Below are 27709 nucleotides of genomic sequence, written 5' to 3'. Positions count from 1 at the left end.
TTTCTCCCTCATAGTGAGCTGCTTCTTCCTCTAAGTCTGTTTCCTCAGGGGGCTAAGTTCCTCATCCAATTCTGAACTACTAACAGCTAGTGCCTTGAACTCGTCTAATGGCGGATAGAGGCTCCTTCCCTTAGGTGCCTCTCCAGCTCGATCTCTCTTCACCTCTCCCTTTCCATCCCTTTTTCTAAACTCTCCCAGGGCATTCTTTCCCTTATTTCTCTTTTCCTCGGCCTCAAGGCCCGTGGAAAGGCTTTTATTCTTAGGTGCACCTTGTTTCCTCTGAACTCTTAACCTCTCTCCCTGCTCTGTCTCTGATAGACTGTCTTGGACCTCCTCCAGGACCCTCTGCCCTACCTCAACCATTTGCTGACAATCCTTGTCTTTTAAGCACGATCTTACCAGCTTCCACAACGGCATGGTCCCTGCTTTAAGTTTGCCATTCTGCTGTTCCCTAACTAGATCTCCTTTCAGTTTCTCCCAAAAGGTGATAGTTAATGACCCTGAGCACACATACCACGGCGCTATGCCATCTATCTCTTTAACAAAGCCTTCTATAGTCTTAGTGGTGATTTTTAGGCCACACTGCCTCAAGACCGACTGTAAGGCGGTCACCACGGAGTGGGAGGTTCCCATACTGCTCGATGCCCTTTTATCTAACCGTGCCTGACCGCAACTGAGAACCAGTCAGCAGTTCCAGCGGTGGAAGCAGTATGTAATCAAAAGAAAAAGAACGAGCCCCGTGAAAACATACAAAAAATCCTCTAACACTGGAGAAATTTCAAGACCGAACATACCTTACAGAGCCTTACATGTCCCGCAGTTCTGAACCCGCCCCGTGAACTGAGGGTCTCCCTTGCTCCGGTGATGGTATGAAGTTCCCCAGGTTCTCAGTGCCACTTGTCCCTTGCTATTGTTCTCGCCGGCAAGAACACACTCGGACAACCGGATTCTTCTGCAGCAAAAGCTTTATTGGTTCTTCAGGAGGGAAGACCCAGAACCCGGAAAATGGTGCTGCTTATATAGCCCTCAGTGTGGCATGTCAGCACCTGATTTGTTGCTCACCCATCACCTCATTACTACGCCCCGAGATGGGCAGTGACTTGGTGTGAATTCACTCTCGCACCTGCGTACAGTTAGGCACAGCGGAAGGGAAGCCAGCACCATCTTGGTTTTTTTTGTTTTTTGTTTGTTTGTTTGTTTGTTTTTTTCAAGACAGGGTTTCTCTGTGTAGCCCTGGCTGTCCTGGCACTCACGAGACCAGGCTGGCCTCAAACTCAGAAATCCGCCTGCCTCTGCCTCCCAAGTGCTGGGATTAAAGGCGTGCGCCACCACCGTCCAGCCAGCGCCATCTTGTAATGGCGATTGCTCACGGCTCTCCACACTTTATTCTCATCATCTGTGTATTCCCATGCCAATTCATTCTTGTAGGAAAATAATGTGTTCCCAGAGATGGGGGCAGATGCAGAGTGTGATAGCTACTGTCATTGTTTTTGCTCCTCTGTAAACAGTGCAATGCACTGTGAGGAGACTTGTGGAGACAGATATGGAGCTTAGGCTCCTGGAGTTATCTTCAGCAGCAAATTATTATATTCTACAGTAATATTAACATTTTATTCACTGTGTTTTAAAAGTACAATGAGTAAATGTTTATATTTGAAGAATAAAGTTTTAGGTATGTTTTAATGTTCCAATATGGATGATGTATGTTTTGTAACATAATCCTTTACTTGTGCTCATACATCTTTATAAAACAATACTTTGAGTACCTACTATGAATCTCTTAAAAAATAAATTGTGTGAAAGCCAGAGTACATGGAACATAGGAAATAAATGGTTGACATTAGAGTCTAAGGGGAATAGAAGACAGCAGCATTAGGTATGAAGAAGAGGACTAGGTGCTCTCATATCCTAGAGCTACTTATGGAATCCAACTTGCCAGTACTTGAATGATTGTATATGTAGTAAAGGGTACAAGGAAATCAGAAATTGAAGGAAGGATTATTTTCATATTTGCATAATTTGGAAGGAAGCTGGCAAATCATGAAAAAGTATGTTTATGAATGGAGATACAATTTTACTTTTAGAAATATTTATGAGAATGTATATATATATATATTATGCACATGTTATTATATATTTATTTGTTGTATAAAGAAGAAACATTTTACAGCCTTAAATATTTTCTTTTCTAATAGCTATCAAATAAACACTCCCGAATTTATTTAATAGACATCATGATTTTTATAATATATGATGTTATGAGCTTTGTCTAAACAGTTGTTTATCATTTTTGTTGATTTTCTGTCCTAATCTTTTGAAAGGAGTTTTTGTAGACTGAGTGCAACATTTCTAAATTATTATTAAAATCATGTACAAAACACTTAACATTTCATATCAACAGAAATTCTAAAATCTTATTGTAAATGGAGCTAAAGGAAAGCCCAATCATTGGCCATAGCCAAGGAAGGGTTTGGGAATGAAGATAAAAGGCTATGGCCACAACTACAGGGGAAAAAAAAAAGCCAACAACAACAAAGAAAACAACAACAAAACCAAAACAAAACAAAAAAACCTTCCTTCTAGCCTTCTGGCTTAGTGGCATCTAAATTGTGAGTGTTGGATATTAGCAGGGTATTGAAGATCTTCTGTTAGAGCTGTTGAACCAAAGCTGGTGTTATTGGTACTGTGTGTGATGAGTTCCCTGGTGCTGGTGTAAAATCTAGAGCTGTGAAGAATCAGCTGTTCTTGGTAGGCTGAAGTTGCACTAAATGGTGTCACAATATCTCTCATGGATGTTTGCTGTTCTGTCTTGTGTGCTAACTTTTGAGTGGAGGTCAGTCTATGTTGAGGGTTTTTTTCCCCTGTCTATTGTAATGCTAAGGGTGGGCTTCCAAGACCTGGAGTATGTACACAGGCCCTGGACCAAGACCCTAAGTTAATTCTGATTGGTGAATAAAGATGCCAATAGCCAATATTTCAGCATTGACAGAGACAGAGATGGAGTTGAGGTTTCATGGTCTTAGAGATTATGAAATGGAGGGTAGGAGCAGGAAGAAACTGCCATGGACTAGAAGAAGAAAGTGAACAAGATGAGAGCCACCATGGATTAGCTAAGTCATATAAAACATGATCATGTGGGCTGACCAATTGGAGCTAAGAACAGCCCAGATAAATCATAGTAATAACTTAGTTTATTACAGGAATGTAGATTCTACCAGCATGGAAGGTAGGCAGTTACCCTGCTATTGTGCTGCCTAAATCATATTAAAAATAAAGGATATGTATGCCTTTCACAGGGACATAAATGGTTTAATGTGGGAAAGATGCACCAGGCCCAGATTTTTAATATTTTTTTTACTCCAAGTCCAGGTACAGAAGTCAGATTCTACTGGTACAAATGGTCAGTAGGCTGCTGTTGCAAGTAACAAGTAGAATCTATAAGACAAATTTGTGGAAAGCTTTGGTGAGGCTGGTTAAGGTAGTGACATACAGGAAGCTTCATGATACCTATATGCCTTGGCAACTACTTTAAAACCACTGGTTATGGCTTTGACTAGATTTTACACTATGTGAGCCTATAGAAAATTACCAAATATCATTTGAGAATGAAGTTTAAAAGTTAAATAATAACATTAACTGTGAAAAAAATTAAGTAATTCTAACACATTGTAAGTATGTATCCTGGGAGGTAGTTAGTATGAATCTGCTATTTATGTTCATGTTTATTTCTACAAACATATTATAGATGGTGCAATCAGACATGAAGGGGTTAGCATTTACCAAAGGTACCAATTTAAACCACAACTAAGTGGAGCTTTATATTTGAAAAAAAAAAATGGCTGCAGGGTCTCTCTTAAACCAAAGCACACAATACAGAACAAACAATGAAAGGAATTCTAGTATTTGCCAAATCGAAAGCAATTAGCAAAAATTATAATTCAGTCAGTGCTGGGAGGTGGAAGACAATGCAGATAGACTCTGATTATGTTACTTAAGGGTCATCTTCTTATATAATTTATCAGACCTGAATATAACAAAATAGCAAAAGACAAATGCACAAGTCACTAAGAAACAAAAGATAGAATTTTTGTTGTTGACACCTCCAATATGGTTGGTATTAGTTGGAAATAAATTGTTACAAGTAGCTTGAGACCAATAATAAAAAGCTTTGTATTAACATAAGAGGCAGGATTTATCCTGTCAGTAAACTCAAAATGATAAAAGATGGTATGATAAGCTGAGACAGTATTGGGAAAGCTGTCAACAATGAAAGGCATGGTAGGAAAGGGTGGATGCTTGCTATGACCAAATGAAAAGGTTTTCCAACTGAACTGGAGTCTTATTGGTTACAGACATAATGCCAGTATGGCATAGGGAAAAGAAACAATACACAAGAACGGTCAGTGAGACTGGCAACTTCTTGGATGGAGGGGGCATGCATGGCAAATAGACTCAACATGAGAAAGTAATGAAAATCCTAATATAAATAAATAAATAAATACCAAATTACTACTACAAACAGAGGGGATAGAGTTAAGTAGGCACTGCATATATATATATGATATATATATACATATATATATATATATTCATTTTGATTAACCTTTTCTGATTTGATATGAGGCCTGTTCCAGCAGAGAAAATTCAGGCTTGATGGTGAAAATGTTGTCAAGAACCCATGTCCAGGGGAGACATAGATGCTAGGATGGAAGCTACTTTGTTATTTTCTTAAATGTTCGTATTTCCAACTCCATTCTAAATGGTTATATTTATTATACACATAGACTTATAGTGCCCTCAGCATTGATCAAAGAATCGTCTTCTAGAGATAGGCAGTGTTTACTGAAAAGACCAATAATTAACCAAAGTGCAGAGAATAAATGACTGTGAGCTAGAACATAATGTGTCAACCCTCTCTCAGTCAAGGGTCAAGAAACATCACAGAATGGGAGTGGAAAGTAACTAAGAGCTGGAAGATAAGGATAGTGGTTTGAAATTCTATCTGCTGGGAATGACATGGGTCTTGCAAACAAGAACTTACAGCATTTGTGTTTACCTCCATGAGACCTGCACAGAATCAATAGGATAAAACATTCCAGCCCAGATAGAAAAAGGGAATCAGAAAATCCCATCCCCCATTGAGTAGCTATTAGGAGTTGACAGCTGCTGAGGGTGAGTGTGGGATCATTCTTTGGGAATGTAGATTGTCCTTGTTTCAGTAGATGCCCAAACACCCATGCATATATGAATAGCACTAATTACATATAGTAGACCATACAAAATCACAGAACAAAATGTTGGGAGGGAAATCCTTAGAAGTTTGCAGAGGGTGTTGGATGTATGCAGTATGTATATAATGAAGACACGTGATATACATGTATGACATTTTAATTCAATTAAAAAACATTTAATTATTTCATAAAACAAATAAAATAAAAATTTAAAACAATCTGCATTTCCATGTAACTCTGAGCCCAACTGAAATATTTTCAATTTCTTAGTTGTAATTTAAAATTTACTTGAAATTTATGTGGGTTCTAGAAACGGATGTTACAATCAAAATTTTGGAGTTTGACTTGGGAAAACCCTAGACTGATTTTATACTACATGAATGGAAAACATTTCATGCTTTAACCATTGAGAAAACTGTGAAGTCTCAATTAATCTTAAATTAAATTAAATTAGTGACTATAACTTAAGCCACATTGAATCATTAAATTAGTTGTCAACATACAGTGTTTACTTAGCACAATGAATTCCTTGAAGACTAAACGAAGCAATTATTGCTTTAGAATGCAATTATTTTTCTCCTTGTTACTTGGAAGTGTTTATTTTGATGATATTATCCTGTAGGAGAATATATTATTCACAAAATATGTGGAAGAGATGTGTTTCTGTGTGTGTGTGTGTTTATGCATGTACTCACACACACACCTGATTGCTATATTATTATATGTGAGTGCGTGTGGGCACATTAATTGCTCCTAGGTGACTAAGATAATTGTAAGCATAGATATAATAGCAGCATGTGAAGAGATAGCTTTTGTCCCTACATTAAAGGTATATACTTGTTTTTGTGGGATTTTCCTCTCCTTTATGTCTACTCCTCAGGTCTCATTTCACAAGGAGTCAAGATTTAGACCCTCACTCTTTTATCTCTACTGTCTGAGCAAGTTTTGTCTGCTTAAAAAAAATATGGCATACTCAGTGGCATCAGCTACAAACATTAATTTGTTCCATTTCTTGAGATTTGGCATTAAAGGTCAGACATCATCACAGTTAAGGTCATTGTAGGACTATAATTCTGTGTAATAAAACAATCCTCACTGTACTAATCATGCCAGATTTGAAAGACAATGGACTGTTCATTGTTCTCTTTTATCCATATAAATATTTGTATTATTTAACAGATGTTAATAGATAAATTAATTGTTTATAGTCTTTCTTACAGTGTGTATGTCAATGGTTGAAGAAGTCTTTTCTGTAAAACTATATATTTTTAAACTAAAAATTTTATAGAATTGCATAACTTTCCATCATTTTCATCCCTTTCTCTTCCACTCTAACTGCTACCCATCCTATTCTCATGCTCTCTCAAATTCCTAACCTGTTATTAATTATTGTGCTTACATGTAAACAAATATAGCTTTTATTTTCCTGATGTAACTGTCATCTTCAAGGCTTGCTTCTGAATAAGCAAGGGCTTTATAGCTCTTTCTGAATTCTGGCTGGCTGGTTCAACTCAGTTCTGTCTCAAACTCCTCTCCAAACAGACTCATTCAAACTTACTTCTCTCAGCTTCAGAGTATATTATTGCTCTGCTTGGCCTCAAACTAAATCTAGTAATCTATTCTCATCTTTTGGCTCCTTCTCATTCCCTAGCTCATTCTGTATTCACTTGTTCTCTCTTCAACCTGTCTGTGAAAGTGTCCTTGTAAAAACTGCCTCTGCACTCCACAAACCAAACTACTACAAACTCAACTCCAGTGCACTGCCTCTGAAATGATTGATTAGAACTCAGAGACCTAAATGCCTCTGTCTCCTGAGATCAATGGCATATCTGTATTCCAGCCAGATCACACAGACCTATGTAATATCTTGATGTGATCCCTTGCCAAAGTAGCCATGTTGCTGGATTAAAGTTCTACATATTTACACATACATACACACACACACACATGATTTAATGAAGATAATCCACTTGGAGTGATAGTGCTCGTATAAGAAGTATAGATAATAGAACAAAAACTAAATACTGGGCATGGGAATCCAACCCATGGGACCATCAAATTATTGTTCAGGTGACTCCAAGAGGCTCCTCAAACAAGGAGCCAAAAGGCTAATATAGTTGCCCATTCCAGAACTTGAAGGTAAGACATAACACACTTTAAAAACAGGATCTGGAAGAATTTAGTTGAATTTAATTGGAAGCCTCCCTATAAAAACTACCTCTCATGGTTTCTGAAAGTAGTATGCAAGCTACCCAGGGAGAAAAGCAACCAATAAATCTTACCATGATGTAAAGCTGTGAACCACAGAAATAATCAACATAGTAAGCTATTGCCAAGAGTACAATGGAACTTACACTTTGGGGGCAAACAAGAATGTCTGAAAGAAGAAATTTCCCACTGGATACCATAAACCTAGCCATCTTCAAATGGCTCGTGAAGTCATGAAGCCTGTAGGAGAACATACTGCTGCCACTTTTCTAAACTAGATACAATTTCTAGCTACATTTAAAGTACTTATCCTTATACCCACAGATAAATGGAGATCTCCTCACTTGTAAAAGAAGCTTACTTTTTCACTAGATAAGGAATATTGCAGACATCCACAACTGTTCAAAAATGCAAAGAACAAGAGATATGGGTTGCCAACCCCCAACGGATACATTTAGAGTACAACCTCTATATCTAAGGTTTAGAGAATTTCACAGAAGAACAGACAAGGACATAGTAAGAATAAGAGTATAAGGACATCTTCTATGAGATAGTATCTTTTATATATAATATGAAAGCTGAACTCATGAAATCTAAATCTATTATAAGCTAAATATGACCTGCATAATGACACCTTGGGCATTATGATTTCCAATGGGGGAAATCTCATAATACTCCACCTATTGAGGAAGAACTATAATATATTTTTAATGTAGAAGAATAAAATTAGACTTTTAGCACCACTATGCACAAATATTAACCCCAAATGGACAAAAACCAAAATGTAAGTCTTGGATCCCTAAAACTGCTAGAGGAGAGAAATGTTAGTGCCATGCATGACAAAGATGATGCTGATGGCTGAACAATATAGTTTTGGAGTCATAGCCAGAGCTATAAGACAATTGATGGAGATCAAAGGGATACAAATTAGAATAAAGACATCAAGTTGTATTTTTTTTTACAGCTGATGTGATTATACATAATTGTAAAGTACTTTCTAATTAGGACCATGTGCTCAGAAATAAAGTCCCATAGTTAACATGTTAGACTTCATAAAATTAAAGCGCCTATACAACTAAAAAAAAAAAACCAGCCATTTATTTTTTCCTAATATTCTAATCCCATCACAGAGCCCATCTAATGTTATCTTCACCATTTGTTCAAAGGTCCCATCTCTCTCCAAAGTGTCAATACACTGGGGCTTAAAGATTTAGCACATAGATTTGAAAGCAGAGTTCAAAGATTCTTCAGTACCTTCCATATAAATTATTGGGTTGTAGACAACACAAGAAAACTTGCTCAATTAGAACAACCCCTGAAGATTTCTTATCATATGTAGTATAGATTTTCTGGGCTTTGATTTAAAAATGCAGTCAATGCACTCTGCGGTCACAGAAAGGGAATCCTTAGACTGAACCAATGTAGCTTCTGTCACTATGTGGTTAGTGCCACTAAGCAAGTCTTTCCTAGTCTTGATGCCTTCCAGTCTTTACAAACTGAGGATTGCTACATGGAAGAATCCTAAGAAACTACATGTTTAAAACTTTGATTATATAAATAAAACATGTAGAGTATAATTCCAAATGGCTGGCCAAATTGTCTGTGAAACCACTTTATATGAAAGAGCTGCAGAATAGCATTTCAGTAAGTGCTCTGAAGGCAATACCATTTCTAAGGCAGAATTTTAATGGAAATTTTAAGGGAAAATTACCTTAAAATGTAGATGTGTGATGAAGGTTTCCCATTTCTACTCATTGCTCTGTAAAATATTGGAAATTTCCTCTTGCTAAAGAGCCAGAACTCCTGCAGGCTGCTCCATTAACCAGTCTGTGCTTTGCAAACTCCAGTCAGCACAGTTCTGGTAGGAGGTTTGGAAGCCTCTTTCTGATGTGGCTTGGAAATCTTATAGGATTCTAACACTGAGAAATAATTGTTTAACACCAGTGCAGTCTTTGGCAGGAATGCCAAATTGCACAGGCAATTTGATGAGGATGAATATACTCTCAAACAGGGACATATGATCCCTTGAGTTTTTCTTTTCCACAACTGACTTCTAGCCAAAGAATGAAAATGTTCTAAATATTAATACAAATCCATAAACGAGTAATTCAGACACACATAATAGGTACTCACACCAAAGTAAGCTGTGCATCAAAATGACATGTATATTTGTCATTATATATTATATATACATATATATAACATATATTTATCATGCATATAATTTAATATATTTAATCTCTAAAATATTGCACTATATTTAATATATAATATAATTATTATATATATACATATATACATATATATATATGTGTGTGTGTGTGTGTGTGTGTGTGTGTGTGTGTCTGTAAAACAGGGAGGGAATTGTCTGCATAGAACGTTCAACTCATCCACAAACTTATACATCTGCTCACAGGCTTTATCTTTCCTTACTAAAATACTCTAGTTGTGCTTTTGAAAGCACACTATATAAACCTTTCCCATCAAAATTGATGAAGATATTAAGGTACCTTAGTGGGTTTATTGTGGCTTGATAGGATATAGTGCTTTTTTAAGAAAAAGAAAATTAATTAAAGTTCTTAGGGCTATGCTCTGCTGCAGACCCTTTTTGGTCCCTGTCTGTGTAGAACGGGTCTCTAGTTGCAGGTGGACAACGAGTCCACAAATGACAGACAGAAGTGACACACGAGATTCTGTTGAATCTGAATGTAATTTTTCAAGTTGAGCATCATACTTTTTATACAGGAGAGCGACAAGAAACCAGGTGAGAAGATACATCTGCTGAGTTACAGTGACACAATACAAAAGGAATGTATACATCAAAAGAAGGCAGGGACCAGGCTGCCACTAAGAAGGGAGCCAGGTGTAATGCTAGTCTATTGTTAAGCCCACCACCATGGGTTTAGTTTTAAATGCCTGATTATGTTGTTTCTTTGGGGCCTAGTGAAGAAACCTGTCTCAAGGGGATTCCCTAACTCTTTCATGGTAAACCCACCTATTCTCTAGGGTATTGTAAATTCCCTTGTCTGGGTAAGACTGGCTATTGACCCAAGTAATCACTCTGCAGACCAGCCCTGAGCTATTCAGGCTCTGTTCTTTGTAATGCCTAATTAGTTTCACCCTCTCTACCAGAAGTAAATTTGAATAGGTAACCTTCTTACTGAATTCCTACTGAATCCAAGTTTGTTGGCTTCAAGGATTTTCTGGGATGTTGGAACACTGGCAAAGGCTTAGCTATGTCAGAATTCAATCTTTAAAGGTACTTATAATAAAATAATACTAAAAGAGAGCATGTGAATCCATACACCAGACTAACACAGGGATAGGGTATGAGTATACGGGTTATGAGAATGCCAAGGTTCCAGGAGGTTGAGTTTTCTTGAAACTCTTTGCCTCATGAGTGCTTCCAAGCCTCTCCGCCTGCCAAGTAGACTTCACTGGAATGTGCATAGCAATGCTCAAAATGTATATATGCATTTGTGTATGTATGTGTGTGTGTATCTTTTTAATTAGCAAATCTTTAATATTACATAAGGTATATAGAGAAAAGCATATTGATTATAAATACTGAGATCTGAGACTGAGGTACTAGTTACTCAGCTTGGTTGCAAAACTAGGGGAGTGGAAATAAACTCCTAAATTATATTTAAAAAATCAAATCAAAATTATTGGCACAATAAAATCTGAAAAAATTAAATAAAGACTAGATCAATATTCTTGATTTTTTTTTTGCCCCTTAGCCTCAGGCTCCAGTCTGGCTTGACTTGACATTAAAAGTATCTTTTAACTTTTTCAAATCTTATTTAAGTATATTTAAGAGTAGAATTTACAATGCAAGAACCTAACTTCAATTTAGCATTTTAACTGAATTTGATTTTGTCAACAAATGGATTTTGTAGGTATAGACTACAATCATCAGAACTTCTATTCTAAAAAATTAACTGTATCTCTTAAAACATGCTAAGCCATTAAAGGGAGGGAGTATATTTCACATAGTCTCACAGGGTTACACATATGATCACTTGATCCTACTTATTAATGAAGTGATTAAGTGAAGGATGATAGTATTGAAGAAGTAACAAAATTCTAGGCCTTTAGGTCGAGGCTTGGGAATGTAACCTTTGTGACTCATTGCTCCAAGGTATGCTAATCATACCTTGATAGCGACATTCCTTCCTCCACCTACCTGCTTCCTGAGTTCAAAGAGTGTTCATTCAAAGAAAGTCACCCTGACCAACACCGGAAACTGCCATGCAAATGTGCTATTGTTAGGGGCTCTTAGAAACTGAGAGTTAACCAAAACAATTACCAGGTATTCTCTGTGACTCTTGTGACTTTACACTTCCTTATGACTCTTAACTGGTATCTTTGGTATTTTTCCAACAACGCCCTCCCCACTTCCTTGAGTTGTGGTTTCTTCCTTTAAATACCCCCTTACTCAGCTACTTGGCGCGCCATGGTCCTCTACCCCTGCGTGGTGTATGACCATGGGCCCGAGAACGCTCTCGAATAAAAATCCTCTTGCAGTTGCAGCAAGACCGTTTCTTGTGGGTGATTTTGGGGTGTCGCCTCTCCTGAGTCAGAACGTGGGGGAGTCCTCACGTTGTGGGTCTTTCAGTATGCAGTCTCCCTATCAATTCTTAAAGATTCCTTTTGTAATCATTAGAACAATGAGAAATATATTGAGAGACAGAAAATATTTTTTTTTATAGAGTGAGCTTTTATTTTTAGGTAAGCATGGGTAGGCATCTGTATGAGTATATGTAATGTGTGTGTGTGTGTGTGTGTGTGTGTGTGTGTGTGTGTGCTACAGAACACATAAAAGGGAATTAGATGCCCTGGAATTGGACATGTTATTATGGTCATTAGAGTAGTAAGTTAAACTCTAATCCTGCAGAAGAGCAGCAAAACTTCTTAACCACTGAGACTTCTCTCTACTCTAAGAATTTATTTGTTGCATTCTTTGAATATATTAAAGTTAATACTTTTTTCTCTTTCTTTAAAGGATACTTCTATTTGTTGTCAAGTTATGTGTAGCATTTTCTCAGAAATAAGAAACTATATTTTGCTTTCCATTTATCATGTAACCATGCTATTCTATATCTAATATTATATTGCACATTAAAAACAGACAGACAACAGACAGACAGACAAATAGTGTACTTTGAAATGTGGTAGGAAAATAATAGAAAGAAAAGGGGAAGTTAAATGATGTAGTATTTCATTTAACCAAATACTTTAATTTCTAATTAATAAACAATAAAATATGATTAGAATGTGCATATAAGTAGATATATCAAACAAATATGCATCAATGTGAGACTCTGAGCACATTGGTAAAAACAATAGATATGTACCATTTTAGTCAGCCAGTCTGCTTCCATATCATTTATCTACATTCATGTTATTCCATTTTTTTTATATTTTTATTGCTTTTTCTCATTGTTAACTAATACACAGCCATGAACACTACTGAGTGGGGAAGACTTAAAGAGTCTGCAACATTTTGCATTATTCTGAAAATAGATTAATTATTTCAGTTTTGTACTATTAGACATATATTTGAGTCTAACAAAGGACACAAACTTCCTTTGTTAAATATGATACCATTTTCTTGTAATCACAAATTATATTTATTTTTAGTCCTTTGATAGTTTCAAACAATGAGTTTCCATTCATCTACTCCACAACACCTCCCAGATCTGCCAGTCTTTAGTCTCAGCCTACAAGGTGTTCTCCTGTTTTATCTCACTCAAGTTCATTTTATGGTATTCCTGTACCTACTGATCTATATACTTCTACTGGGTTGTTGTCAACCTACTAGTGGCAACATATTTAAAGAAAACTGATGCACACTTTCCCAGCAGCTAAATGAATACAAGAAAACAGTCTCCTCTGGATATGATAGGCCAGCTGCCCAAATAAACTCGCAGCAGTTATGACAGCAGGCACAAAACCCATGCAAACTCAAACCAGATGCAATCACCACATGTAGCATGGATGGGAGGTAGACTTCAAGTCTCACCCCCAGCAAAGAAAGCACTGACAATGTATTACAGTTTTAAGTTCATTGTTATGTATTAAAAATAGTTTAGCTCTCAAACTCATGTAATTCATTGTTAGCATACTAGGTTGTTCTGATTTTATTTATTATGTATTTTTATTTATTAACTTATGTATTTATTAATTTATTTGTCATTTGGGAAAAAGGATCCTCAATTGATAAAATATACCTACAAGATTGGCTTGTGAGACATTTCCTTGACGTATTGATGCAGAAGGACAAAATTTACTGGTGGAGTGGGGTAGTAGAATTCCTGGGCAGGTGATCCAGCATGGCATAAGAAAGCAAGCTAAGTAAGTCTGCAAGCATTGTTCATTCATGGTCTCTGTGTTAATTCCTGCATCCAGATTCCTGTCTTGTCTTTTTGCCTTGAATTTATCCTGTGATGAACTAGAATGTGAAAATGTAAATGAAATAAGCCTTTTCTTCCCCAGGCTAATTTTGGTCATAGTGCTTTATCATAGCAATGAAAATACTAATACAATCATGATGGTGATAAGAAGATGGAATCATGTGGTGTTAACAAATTTGGCTTCTGTCGAGTTATAGGTCAGATTTCATTAGGTCCTTAGGTTGTAACACATATTGTTAAATTCTGCTGGCTTCATAAGGAAAAGAAGAGACTATGGGCAAATATAGACATACTTCTGTTATCATATGATGTAGTGCAAGGACATTAAAAGAATTTGTTAAATTTTATTTAGCTTGTGTCTCCATAACTATGAACCCAAACAAGCTTCTTTACAACAGAGTCTGTCTCAGACATTTATAACCCTAAACAGAAAGCTGAACAACATATAGGAGGTTAGTCTAACCATGTAATTTTTATTTTACTGCAAGGAGACTTGTGTGTTGAAATGGGTCCCTCCAGTTCATTCTGGATTGAATGTAGCCTTAAAACTCATGTCTTGATTTTTCTCTAACATATAACCTTATTTGGAGATAAGATTTCATCAGTAGTAATTCAATTAAGTGAAGAATTTGTGTGAGCTCTCATACTGAATAACACCAGTGTTTCTAAATATAGAGACAGATACACACAGGGAGCATCAAGAGAGGATAAAGTCGGAAATTAGGATGGTGCCTTTCTATGACCAGACACTCCAGATGTCCAGGAAGCCAACAGAAGTTAGGGAAAGCAGGGGACAGACTCTGTCTCATAGCTCTTTAACAACTCTTGATTTTTCCCTTATAACTGTAAAACAATAATTACACACTGTGAAAATACCCAGTTGAAGTGTATTTTTAAAAAAATGATAGCAAACTAAGACAAATTTTAATTTGGTCTCAAAATACATAATATAAGAAATAAAGTGAGTATTTGGGTGGTTGACAACAGTGAAAGTGACAATTATTACACTGACATTCAACAGAAGCAAGAATCATAACTTGTTTATAAGAATCTATAAATGTGTGGGTGGTAAGGTTTAATATATCTTCAAGGCATGGAAATTGACAGTTAACAGGCAGTACTATGAACTATCTTGTCTAAAGAATCATAGACAACTTGATATTAGAGGAATTATACATCCAATTTTCTCTTTTAAAAAAACTTAAAAGGCTGGATAGATGGCTCAGTGATAAAGAACATTTGTTGCTCTGGCAGGAAAGCCAGTTTGAATTCCCAGCACCCACATGGCCCCTTACAATATTATTTAGCTCCAGTGTCAGAGAATCATTAATATGGACATGATGCTCACATGTATACTCAAGCACTTTGCAGTGACACAGACCTACCTGTACTGTCATTCCAAGGTGGAAATCTGAAACGTAGAAACCAATATGAAGCTTGACTGGACTATGTATTGCATTCTAGGTCAGACTCATCAACTGTGGAGCAAAGCAAAATCAGACCACTGCAGTGAACAGTTAAAGAAGAGGAACTGCTGTGGTTATTATTATCTTCATGTTTGTCTGCTCTGGTTGGGCTGGGCACTTTGACAGCAGTGTTTTTATGGACTCCAGAGGGCTGGTGCTGTCTCTCTGAAGTTGCAGAGTATTGTGAGCTGCCAGGTGGCACTGGAAAACTTAACCTAGCTTCCCTGCCAAAGCAAGGAAAACAGTGTTTATGAAACAAACCTGGAGAAAGAAATGCTGAGGGAAAAGAATGTAAATAAAATAGAGAACTACTGATTGCTGGAGGTTAAGTAGAAGAAAGTGAAAATGATTTCTGGATATTTAGAAGTTGAACTTTGACTACTAGAAAAATTCTAACAAAAGAGGAAATAGAGTTGAAAAAGTAGTTTTGGTGAGAGGCTGAAAGAAAATGAAACAAACATATTCTAACTAAATGACTTTGTTCCTCAGATCTCAAAAGCTAATATTTAACTGGCCAAGTAAGTGCGTGTGCACACACAAAATATTGTAGTAGATTCTGAATGGAAAAAGAGCCACATTTGTGAGGAAATCTCTTGATATGAGAGACACCTGCTAGTGATAAAATGTTTCCATCATTCCCTCTAGCCTCTTTCCCAAATCATAAGATGATTTCCTGTTTAGTACAAAGAAAAATAGAGTCTTGTAGCTTTTATTTTTAATTTGGAATGCTACTTAAACCTCAATTAGTGCATTTCACAGTAAAGAATGACACTTGTGGGGTCATATGTTAATGACAAAAATTGATCTTCAGACTTTTTCTTGCTGTTAAAACTATTTTCAGTTAGCATGTGTCAGGTGACATTTCATTAACATAATAAAATGCTGAGTAGCAATACTTGGACTATGGCAACACTATATTTCCAAGTAAATGCAAATTTAATAACCAAAGATTTGTACAAACTATCCTGCATGTACTCACTACTGAAACTATCTTCTCTGGGCATATTTTCTTAAAGGCAGCATTAAAAGCATTCAGAATAAGGCAGTACTTTTGCTACATGACTTATTTGAAGCAGTTTGCAGAGTGGTTGATGTCCACATAGAAAAGCAGGCAGGGATTAAAGAAGGTTTAGCACAAAGGAGGAACAGAAAGTTACCCTGTCAACAACAATGACAAAAGATACCTATGCATCCAGGAGAACCTGTTTAGAAAGTGTGTTTTCTGTAAACACCTGGTAGGTGGGTGGCATGGAGTGCAGCAGCACCTGGACCAGTACTCTGAACACAGTTGCAGATGAAAAGATGCCTGTGAGTCTCAGGAAACTATCCAACTTGGTGGGAATCTTCTTCAAGTTTAACATGAAACATTTCCCTCAGCGTTATTTTTACTGGATCATATTTAAATGAGCTTACGTTGCTGTCTTATTCAGTTGGTTTGACTTCTGTTGACATGGCAACATAAATAAAAATTTTTCCCTTGTATAGGAAAGCAGAAGAGAAGCAGTCTCTAGTTGGAAACACAGGCCGGCTGCTGAAACTGTTTCTTTCTTTTGCTTCCATGATATTTATTTTTTTATTATTGTACAAATAAACACCTTTTTTGATGTTAGAATTTAGTCCAAGTTGTCATTATTTACACAGAAAATACATGCATAAATGTCATCTGGACCATCTATTATGGTATATTTTTAGTTTATAGATTCTGAAAATCTCTTTAGATTCTTATTAAGTTTCTATGTTGAAATTGCAGTTGACACCAACTCTTATGATTTGGATTTTAAATGTGTGTGTTCAAATGCATGTGTTCAAGGTTTGGTCTTCAATAAAGCTGTGTTCAAAAGTGGGGTTTTTAGGAATTGTTTGAATCACAAGGAATCTGAAGCCACCCATTGGCTAATACATTTGTGGATTTCTTACTTAGTGGTCTTAGTAAGTGATAGAAACATTTAAATGATAGAGAGTCTAGTTAGAGGTCACTGGTGATGTGCTGTTACAAAATACATTTCCTTCCTGGCTTCTCTCTCTCACTCTGCTTCCCAGCCAACACAAGCTAAGTAACTGCTTAACCATCCAATCTCCACCATTATGTTCTTCCTTATCATAGGAACAGAAACACTGATGTCAAGTGGCCATAGACTAGAACCTCACAAACATCAGTTGAAATACAGACATCTTCCTTGTAAATTTTAGCTAAGGTTTTTTTTTTTTACAAATACTAATTTTTTTCTAATGATGACTGAAAAATCAATTTGAATATAACCTTTTTTTTTCATACATTTCTAAAACTCTTTAAAAGTGTTTCCTCATCAGTTGGCACAATTTCACAGCAGTTTGACCAATTCTGGCTTAAGAGTTTAAAATTCTGACAAATTATTTTTACATAGACCTGCACTAGTGAATGGCAATGTTGTACATATTTGGAGCTAGTAAGTTTATTTTGCAATTTTATTTGTAACACTTCAAGATTGAGCTAGTTGAATTATGTTCACACTATCTGCCCCTACCCTCCTGACTGCTGTGTATGGGTGCAGACATTTCTTTCATGGGTGAGGAGTCTGAACTCATGATAAATGAAATTAAAGAGGGGCACCTCATGCCACCCTTAATATCTTATCACAGCTTGTTAACGCCAATAAGGTATACAGTGATTAAAAAAAACTCATAATATTATAAAACATTAGGTTTTCACAGACTAGGTTATCAGATATAACTATTAAATTTCAAGTGTTGAAACATAATATCTCCTTTACTACTCTCTGGCCTAAAGGCATATTGCCACTCCAAGAGCATGTGGTTGACAATGTTGCATAGCAGCTGGTGCAGGAAAAAAGCTGGCAGAGTATATTGAGAATAACAATAACACAAGACATTTCTAGGTGCCACCGTGGGTTTTCTCATCTTTCATGAAAGTTGTTAGCAGTGCAGTCTAATTAGCAGTAATACATAGTACAATATTATGGACATTTATATTTTGATGTAAACGGTGAATTCTCTAAATACATGCATACATATTTCATTTACTTACTACTTATTAATGAGTGTAGTGGCTATTCCTGGTTGTCAACTTGACTATATTTGGAATGAACTACAATCCAGAATTGGAAGGCTCACCAGTGACTCTAATCTAGAGGTTGGGGGATAGAATTTCTGATCTGGATCTTGGTATGGAGATCTTGAGGCATAGTGGCTATGGATTCCAGAAGATTAAGACAGGGAGATCTCCGAGTTCAAGGTCATCTGGGATTAAAGGTGTGGTGGAACACACCTTTAATCTGGGCTACACCTTCTGCTGGAGACCATATAAAGACATTGAAAGATGGGAGTCTCGATCTCGATCCTTTGCCTGCTTGCTGTGTGGGACTGAGTAACTGCTAGATCCTTGGACTTCCATTCACAGCTACTACTGAACCATTGTTGGGAATTGGACTGCAGACTGTAAGTCATCAATAAATTCCTTTACTCTATAGAGACTGTCCATAAGCTCTGTGACTCTAGAGAACACTCACTAATACAGAAATTGGTACCAGCATAGTGGGGTATTCCTGTGACAACCTGACCATGTTTTGGGGAGGACTGTGGAAGACTTTGGAACTTTGAGCTAGAAGATCCATTCTCTGTTAAGAGCTCTGTAGGATGTTGTGTAGGAGGTTGGAAGATAATGTTGAGAACAGTGCAGAAGATGGAGGCCTGGCTTGTGAAATTTCAGAGGGAAAATTAAAGAGTCTTTTCAGGGCCATTGCTATTTTGACTGTGAAGATTCTGTGGTTCTGGTTAGCTGGGGCTGAAGAATAAGCTGTGATTAACAAGATACCATAACTACTAAAGTGAAAACTTTGCATTACTGGGACTATTGATACTGGTTATCTGGAGCTAAGAAATTAGCAGTGATTAAGAAGAGACCAGCATCATTGAGGTGAAATCTTCTGGGAAGTGTTTTCTGAGAGCACAAAGAGGCTCTGTTCCAGAGATAGCCAAAGTTGTACCATGTGCAGCTACAGGACTTGGTAATGTGTAAGAGTCACACAGGTGGTACTGGTTTTGAAAGCAAGAAGGGGTCATGCAGAGCAGCTGAGGCTCAGCACTGTGAGAGGTCATGGAAGGCCATTGGTGAAGGTGCAGCCTCAGTTGCAATTGATGGCCCAGGACTGAAGGGGCCACCATGAGATGACCACCAAGGACACTAGCAGCTTGGAGTACAGGCAGCTGGAGCCTAGAAGACAAGATGTGTTCTACAAAGGGCAGGGCTGGAGAAGTGAGCCAAGCCCTTGGAGGAGCCCAGAAGACCGTGAGTAGATCCCAGACATTGGGCAGTTGGAGTTTGATTTTGCTTTTCATTGTGACAGTGCTCTGGTGCTTTTCCCTCTTGAAGAAAGTATTTTAGTGGAACCCACAGTTAAGAAACTTTTAATTGTAAAGACTTTGGATTTTAAGAGAGGTTGAAATTTTAAGAATTTGCAAAGACTGTGATACTTTTAAAGTTGTTCAGATCTTAGGGATGAATAAGAAACTAAGGGTTGAGGCTTACCAGTGATGTATTTGTGTGTCAAGTTGACAAGGGGTCAATTGTACTGGATAGTTTTGTGTCAACTTGACACAAGCTGGAGTTATCACAGAGAAAAGAGCCTTAGTTGGGGAAATGCCTCCATGATATCCAGCTGTGGGGTATTTTCTCAATTAGTGATCAAGGGGGAAAGGCCCCTTGTGAGTGGGACCATCCCTAGGCTGGTAGTTTTGGGTTCTGTAAGAGAGCAGGCTGAGCAAGCCAGGGGAAGCAAGCCAGTAACATTCGTCCATGGCCTCGCATCAGCTCCTGCCTCCTGACCTGCTTGAGTTCCAGTCCTGACTTCCTTGGTGATCAACAACAATGTGGAAAGTATAAGCTGAATAAACCCTTTCCTCCCCAACTTGCTTCTTGGTCATGATGTTTTTGCAGGAATAGAAACCCTGACTAAGGCAATGAGCATATTCAAATTGTCTATGTTCATGGTTCTATTGCACTGATCAACCTATCTGTTTCTGTACCACCACCATCATGCAGGTTTTTGATTGTTTGTTTTGGTTCTTTTTGTTTTCTTTTGTTTTGTTATCGCTATTGCCATATAGTACAGCTTAAGGTCTGGGATGGTGATACTTCCAGATGTTCTGTGATTACTCATGTTTGTTTTGCTTATCCTGGATTTTTTTTTTCATGTGAAGTTGAGAATTGTTCTTTCAAGGTCAGTAAAAAAAATGTGCTGGAATTTTGATAAGGATTGCATTAAATCTGTGGATTAGTTTTGGTAAATGGCCATTTTTGCTATGTTATTCCTACCAATCCATGAGCAGGGAAGATCTTTCCATCTTTGGATATCTTCTTCAACTTTTTTCTTCAAGGGTCTTGTTCTTGTCATACATATCTTTTACTTGCATGGTTACATGTAATTATTCTATATGGCCCTTTGCTATTGGGAAGGGTGTTGTTTTCCTAATTTCTTTCTCTGCCCATTTATTATTTGCATATAGGAGACCAATAGCTGATTTGGGGGGCGTCAATTTTATATCCAGCCACTTTGCTGAGGTTGTTTATCTGTTCTCTGAGTTCTCTGGTAGAATTTTGGGGATTGCTTATTTATACTATCATATCATCCACGAATGATACCTTGACATTCCCTTCCAAGGTAGTATTCCCTTGATCTTCTATTTTATTATCTTATTGCTTTGGCTAGAACCTCAAGAACTATATTAAATAAATAGGGGGAGAGTGTAAAGCCTTGACTTGTTCCTGATTTTAATGGAATTGATTTAAGTTTCTCTCCATTTAATTTGATGTTGGCTATTAACTTGCTATGTATTGCTTTTATTATGTTTAGGTATGTGCCTTGAATCCCTGATCTCTGGAAGACTTTTGACATGACAGAGTATTGTATTTTGTCAAAGGCCTTTTCAGCATCCAGTGAGATGATCATGTGATTTTGTTTTCTTTTATGTTGTTTTTTTAAGGTGGATTACATTGATGGACTTTGTATACTGAATCCCTGGGGTGAAGCATACTTGACCATGCTGTATGATGGTTTTGATGTGTTCTTGGTTCTTCAGTTTGCAAGCATTTTACTGAGTATTTTTGTGTTTATAGTCATAAGTGAATTTGGTCTGAAGTTCTCTTTTTTGTTCAGTCTTTGTGTGGTTTAGGTATCTGTGTAGCTATGGGCTCATAAAATGCATTAGTAGTGTTCCTTTGTGTGATTAGTTAGAGAAGTGTTGGTATTTTCTCTTCTTTGAAAGTCTGGTAGGATTCTGAACTAAAACCATTTGCTCATAGGACTTTATTTTTTGTTATGAGACTTTTAGTGACTGTTTATCTTTCCATACGGGTTGTGGGATTGCGGAGAGAGTTTACTTGATCTTCATTTTAATTTGGTATGTGGTATGTGTGTAGAAATTCATCCATTTCATTTAGATTCTCCAGTTTTATAGAGTGTAGGCTTTTGAAGTAAGACTTAATAATTTTTGGGATTTCCTCAGTTTCTGTTGTTATGTCTCTCTTTTCATTTTTTATTTTCTTAATTTGGATACTGGCTCCATGCCTTTTAGTTAGTTCAGCCAAGTGTTTGTCTATCTTGTTGATTTTCTCAAAGAACTAGCTCTTGGTTTTTTGATTCTTTGTATTATTCTCTTTGTTTCCATTTGATTGAGTCTACAAATTTTCTTTTTAGAACTGCTTGTGCCCCATAAATATGGGTATGTTTTGCCTTCATTTTCATGAAAGTCTTCAATTTCTTTCCTTATTTCTTCTCTGACCAAGTTTTTGTTGTGTAGGGAGTTGTATTTTTCAGTTTCCGTGAGTATGTAGGCTTTCTGTTGTGTCTGTTGTTTTTGAAGTCCAGCCTTAATTCCTGGTGATTTGGTAAGATAAAAGAGATTATTTCAATCTACTTGTATCTTTGATGCCCTTGCATTTGGGGCAGATGTTCAAAATTGAAACTTCATTTTGGTGGATTTTTCTTTTTAGGAGTATGAAGTATCCTCCCGATTTTTTTTGTTCTCTCTCTCTCTCTGTCTCTCTCTCTCTAAGTTCCTCCCTCCCTCTCTCCTTTCCTTACTTCCTCCTTCTCTCTCTTTCTTTCTTGCTCCATTTGAAACCATACCAGGAAGATATGCTGTATGAATATCCTCTCCCAAATTCAAAAGTACCTACACCCTGATATTCCCCTTCCACGTCTCTAGAAGTCTGAGAAGTAAGTGTTGTGTTATAAGTCACCCTGTCTTAAGTAATGTGTTAAATACATCAGACAGAGACTGGGGTTGGGAAGAAAAGAGATCTGATAAAATAATTGTTGGACATGTTTGGTGCCCAGGTGAGATTGGTAATTAAGGGTCACTAGGGATTTATTTTTCATTATTAACATTAACATAGTAAAATTATTTATTTCATAGTATTTATGAATTAAATAAAATTCTTGTTGAGTTAGCAATGTGACCAGTTCTTTATAACAGAGATCTTTTCATAATTGTTATTCTGTAGGTTATATTTATGAAGGTAATCGTGGTTTACCTGTATAATAAGAAAATAATATTTTGAAATGCTAGATTCCTTTCTATAATATTGGAAAGAAATAAGGCTATATGATTGATGTGATTATTGTCTATAGAAGTTTTTAAAATATTTTATACACAGACACACATGTATGTACTTACTATGCTTCCACTTCGGGCTTTGCTTTCACAGGGGCCTATCAACAGTGCTAATCAAGATATTTCTGTTCTCCAGGGCCATGGAGATTGTGACCCTTTAGGTCCCCTAATGTTTGGTTCTCTTACTGTTGAAAGACTAAAAGCATTGGTAAATCCAGCCAGTGTAACCTTCAAATCTATGAAGGCGTTATGCACAGCTCATGTCAGCAGGAAATGATGGATGTCAAGCACTTCATTGATAAGCTCCTACCTCCAATTGATTGATGTAACTATGAGGCCTTGAGTTGAAGTTCACCAGCATCACAGAAGTAGAGTATAAACCTCTTCCCATGACTGACCATAGAACTTCTAATGTGTGCAGTGTTAAAATGTTTTGCAAATACATACCAATGATACAGACTAAATGATGTTACCCTCATGGGAAATATGTGATCCTTTTAAGTTTCTATGTATTTGTATTATACAATTCAGACTATACTAGTATTACAGTAGGTAAATGAATCAACTAGATTCTTTGTCTCAAATTAATTCAGAAAGAACAACAATTAATTCAGAGAGACAAACAGGGCCTGGAGAGATGGCTCAGTGGTTAAGAGCACCAACTGTTCTTCCGGAGGAGGTCCTGAGTTCAATTTCTAGTAACCACATGGTGACTCACAACCATCTGTAATGAGATCATCTGGAATGTCTGAAGTTCCAGGATAGCCAGGGCTATACAGAGAAACCCTGTCTTGAAAAACAAACAAAAAACAAAACAAAACAAAAAAAAAGATAACATGGTTTTATTACATCATTTGCAAAACACATGAAACTCAAGAAGAACGAAGACCAAAGTGTGGACACTTTGCCCCTTCTTAGAATTGGGAACAAAACACCCATGGAAAGAGTTACAGAGACAAAGTTTGGAGCTGAGAGGAAAGGATGGACCATCTAGAGACTGCCACACCCGGGGATCCATCCCATAATCAGCCTCCAAACACTGACACCATTGCATATACCAGCAAGATTTTGCTGAAAGGACCCTGATATAGCTGTCTCTTGTGAGGCTATGCCAAGGCCTGGCAAATACAGAAGTGGATGCTCACAGTCAGTTATTGGATGGAACACAGGGCCTCCAATGGAGGAGCTAGAGAAAGTACCCAAGGAGCTAAAGGGGTCTGCAACCCTATAGGTGGAACAACAATATGAACTAGTCAGTACCCCCAGAGCTCATGTCTCTAGTTGCATATGATCAGAAGCTGACCTATTCGGCCATCATTGGGAAGAGAGGCCTCATGGTCTTGCAAACTTTATATGCCCCAGTACAGGGGAACGCCAGGGCCAAAAAGTGGGAGTGGGGGGGTAGGGGAGTGGAGGGGGGAGGTGTGGGTATGGGGGACTTTTGGGATAGCATTGGAAATGTAAATGAAGAAAATACCTAATTAAATAAAAAGAGTAAAAAAAATTACTAGTATGCTCTCTGAAAATGTGTTCAGATCTAAACAAGCTATAAAGTTATAAGTGACTTCTTAATTCTGTGAATTAAACTATAGTTTTACTCCACAATTGTTCAGTCTCCATGCAGTGTCTGTATTTTTCTTTTTAGGATTTATTTATTATTGTATTCAAGTACATTGTAGCTGTATTCAGATGCATCAGAAGAGGGCGTCAGATACCATAACAGATGGTTGTGAGCCACCATGTGGTTGCTGGGATTTGAACTGAGGACCTTCAGAAGAGCAGTCAGTGCTCTTAACGACTGAGCCATTTCTCCAGCCCGCAGTGTCTGTATTTTTATGTTTGTATTCACATAGACGTGACTATAGTAGGACTATAATAGCTAAGAATCAGATGGTATTGCACATATCCCTAATAATAGGGATAATGCTTTTACGTGTCAAAAAGTAATACTGCTTTCTTCAATTAATGGCCCTTCTATTGAGAGACCAGGCTCCCCCCCCTTCTATGTAATTTTTTCCTCTCAAGAAAAAAAAGTTCTTTTTGATTTTCCATAGAAAACTAATATTGTCTCTATGTCATAAAAAAATCTATTACTATATATTATTTTGACATTTTGAAACAAACATACAGTATTTCCAATCTAGGTAATATGAAAAGAAAACAAACATTATTACTTAAGCTTATATATTTCAAATAACTGCACCTTAGTCCAACTTTAGACTGTAGAGTTATCAAAATCTCCAGTCCTGATAATAATAATTCTGTGGTTTTACTTTTCTCTAAAAACCTTAAAGGGTAAATAATATCGTGGCATATTTAGGAATACTTATGACTGGTTTCAAAATATAATTTCTTAAACATCTTCTAGCAGGGGTTAAGTTTACATTTTCTGAACATGTTATACTTAAAACCAAATACTGTTTAATATGAGCAATCAATCTGGGTAACATACTAATTTGCAAATTTCATCTTAGGTAAAGGAGCTTTTGATAATCAGTCTTCTGTACAAACATTAAAATAATAATTTGATTTTAAATCAATATATTCAAAATATTGGTGAAAATTATTTAATAAAAGCACTGGCTAGAAATATATATATGTATATATATACATATATATATATCCCATATTTATAAGTTACCACACAGATGAATATGTTACAAAAATTATGGTTATTTCTGAATGGTTGCTTTTCTTGCTGTTTTCCAACCGACCCAGAAGAAGCATCTTTAAAAACTGGTGCTAATTGATACGAAGATCATTTTGGTATGTGCTCGATAGAATGTTAACAATGAAGCCAAATGTTTATGTTTGGATTTAAAACAATTTCAAACAATCATTTACTATTTTGCCTTACTTTGAAGAACATAAATTTGCTTCAGTTGTTCTATCTTGAAAGATTTATTTGGAATAAGAAATATACCATTGAATTTGTGTGCTGTGATGTGGGAAAATGTCATATTTTCCAGTTTCTATCAATGTGAAATAAAATTTAATTTTGGCTTTAAAAAAAAAGAAAAAAGACAACAAAAAATATTGAAGGCATAGGAAAGTAAAGATGCATAAAATATTGAACAATCTGGAACTTGAGTCTCTGTGCAATGTGAAATGAGAATTAAGTTTGAGGGAGAGAGAACACTGAACAAAGAGCTAGGCCTGCTTATAGAGTATGAAAAATTATGTAAATGAAAGTAATAATGAACAGAATAAAGTGATCATTATTACAGCTTAAAAGAAGAAAGAGACTGGTTTATAGAAAGGAGATGACATAAGAATATCCTTCAGAGGAGTTTGATTCAGAGAGGGTGACTTGTAGGGGAAGACTCAGATTTTAGGTATATAAAAAGTATTAGGCAGAGCTAGCTTCCATGGACAGTATGGTAGGTATATTGGGGAAGACAGAACTTTCAGGCTTAATTGGCAGTAGTAATATAGTCTCAATCTTGTGCACACATACATTCATGCATGTGTGAATGTATGTGTGAGCATGAGTGTCTGCGATGGAGACAGGAAAGGAAGCAGATGGGGAAGAGACAGTGGGAAGAGCTAGTATGTCATGAGGAGACAAAGAGAGAAAAAGTATCTCTGTGAGAATTAAGACAAATCCAACTAGATTTGCCCTGCTGTATGGCCCTGAAGTCCATTCCTTTGCAGATACATGGCAGGTCTGTGGCCTAGATAATGTGGTATGACATTTCCACTGAAAACGTTTGGGTCGGAAACCACCTTTGTTCTTGAGGTTGGAAGAGAAAGCTTTCTTTCCCTTCAAGGTCTCCTTACAATTGTCTAAGGCCATGGTGTCCTTCTAGATTTTGGAAATGAAGAATTTTCCTCTCCTCTCAGTGCCCTGTCATGCTACATATACATATGATGGCTATCTCCCTACCGACACTCATTTTTGAGTCTGAAAGTCTTCTCTGCTGCTTTAGGGCTCTCATAGGAAGACTCATCTGAAGGGTAACTTCTGTCCATTCCTTTCCACAAGCATGCTGAGCTTCCCTTTAGATAATAACAGTTGGATTTAGAACTTGTACTTGTTGCTTTAAACTCCTACAGGGTCTCTCTCAAAGGAGATAATTTATACAAGGGATAAATTTGATTACAGTTTGTGTTAGTATGTGTGCAGCACAATAGTACAGAAATCAAGACTAGAACAAACTGGCACAATTAACATTGTACAGGACTAATAGGAGTCACTAGAGTCTCTCTCTCTCTCTCTCTCTCTCTCTCTCTCTCTCTCTCTCTCTCTCTCTCTCTCAATCATCTTGTTCCAAAACTCTGATCTCACTATGTAGAACAGACTGGCTTTGAGCTCACAGAGATTGGCTTGGATTTACCTCTCAAATGCTGGGATTAAAATTGTATGCCATTGCACCCAGCACAGAGGATACTTGATTATGTTTTTCCCAAATGTTGAAACTCCCAGATCAAATCCAGCTTGTCTCCCCAGCAACTTAAGTAGAGAAACTCAACTGTAGTTAAAACATGCTCCTCAGAATAAAAGACCATAGTCCTGATAGAGGGTGACACTGAATACAAATTAGGTAGAGAAAAGTTTTATTAAATTGTTTTCTCATCGGAAATGGGGCAAATACACAAATCTAATTGCCCTAAAAGAAGAAGAATGTGGTTAGTATGTGATTGGTGGTGGTAGTGGTGGTGCTGGTGTCAGACTGGGTGAGCTTCAGGAACAAAGCACAACCTTCTTTTAGGAGCGCTGCCATGAAAAGTCTAAGGGGCTGAATGAGGGACTGAGGGTATGCAAGTGTCCTAAAGC

The sequence above is a fragment of the Mus caroli genome, unplaced genomic scaffold (genome assembly GCF_978045245.1).
Source record: "Mus caroli unplaced genomic scaffold, Mus_caroli_1 scaffold_4, whole genome shotgun sequence".
Lineage (NCBI taxonomy): Eukaryota > Metazoa > Chordata > Mammalia > Rodentia > Muridae > Mus > Mus caroli.
Note: the sequence above shows the minus strand (reverse complement) of the source record.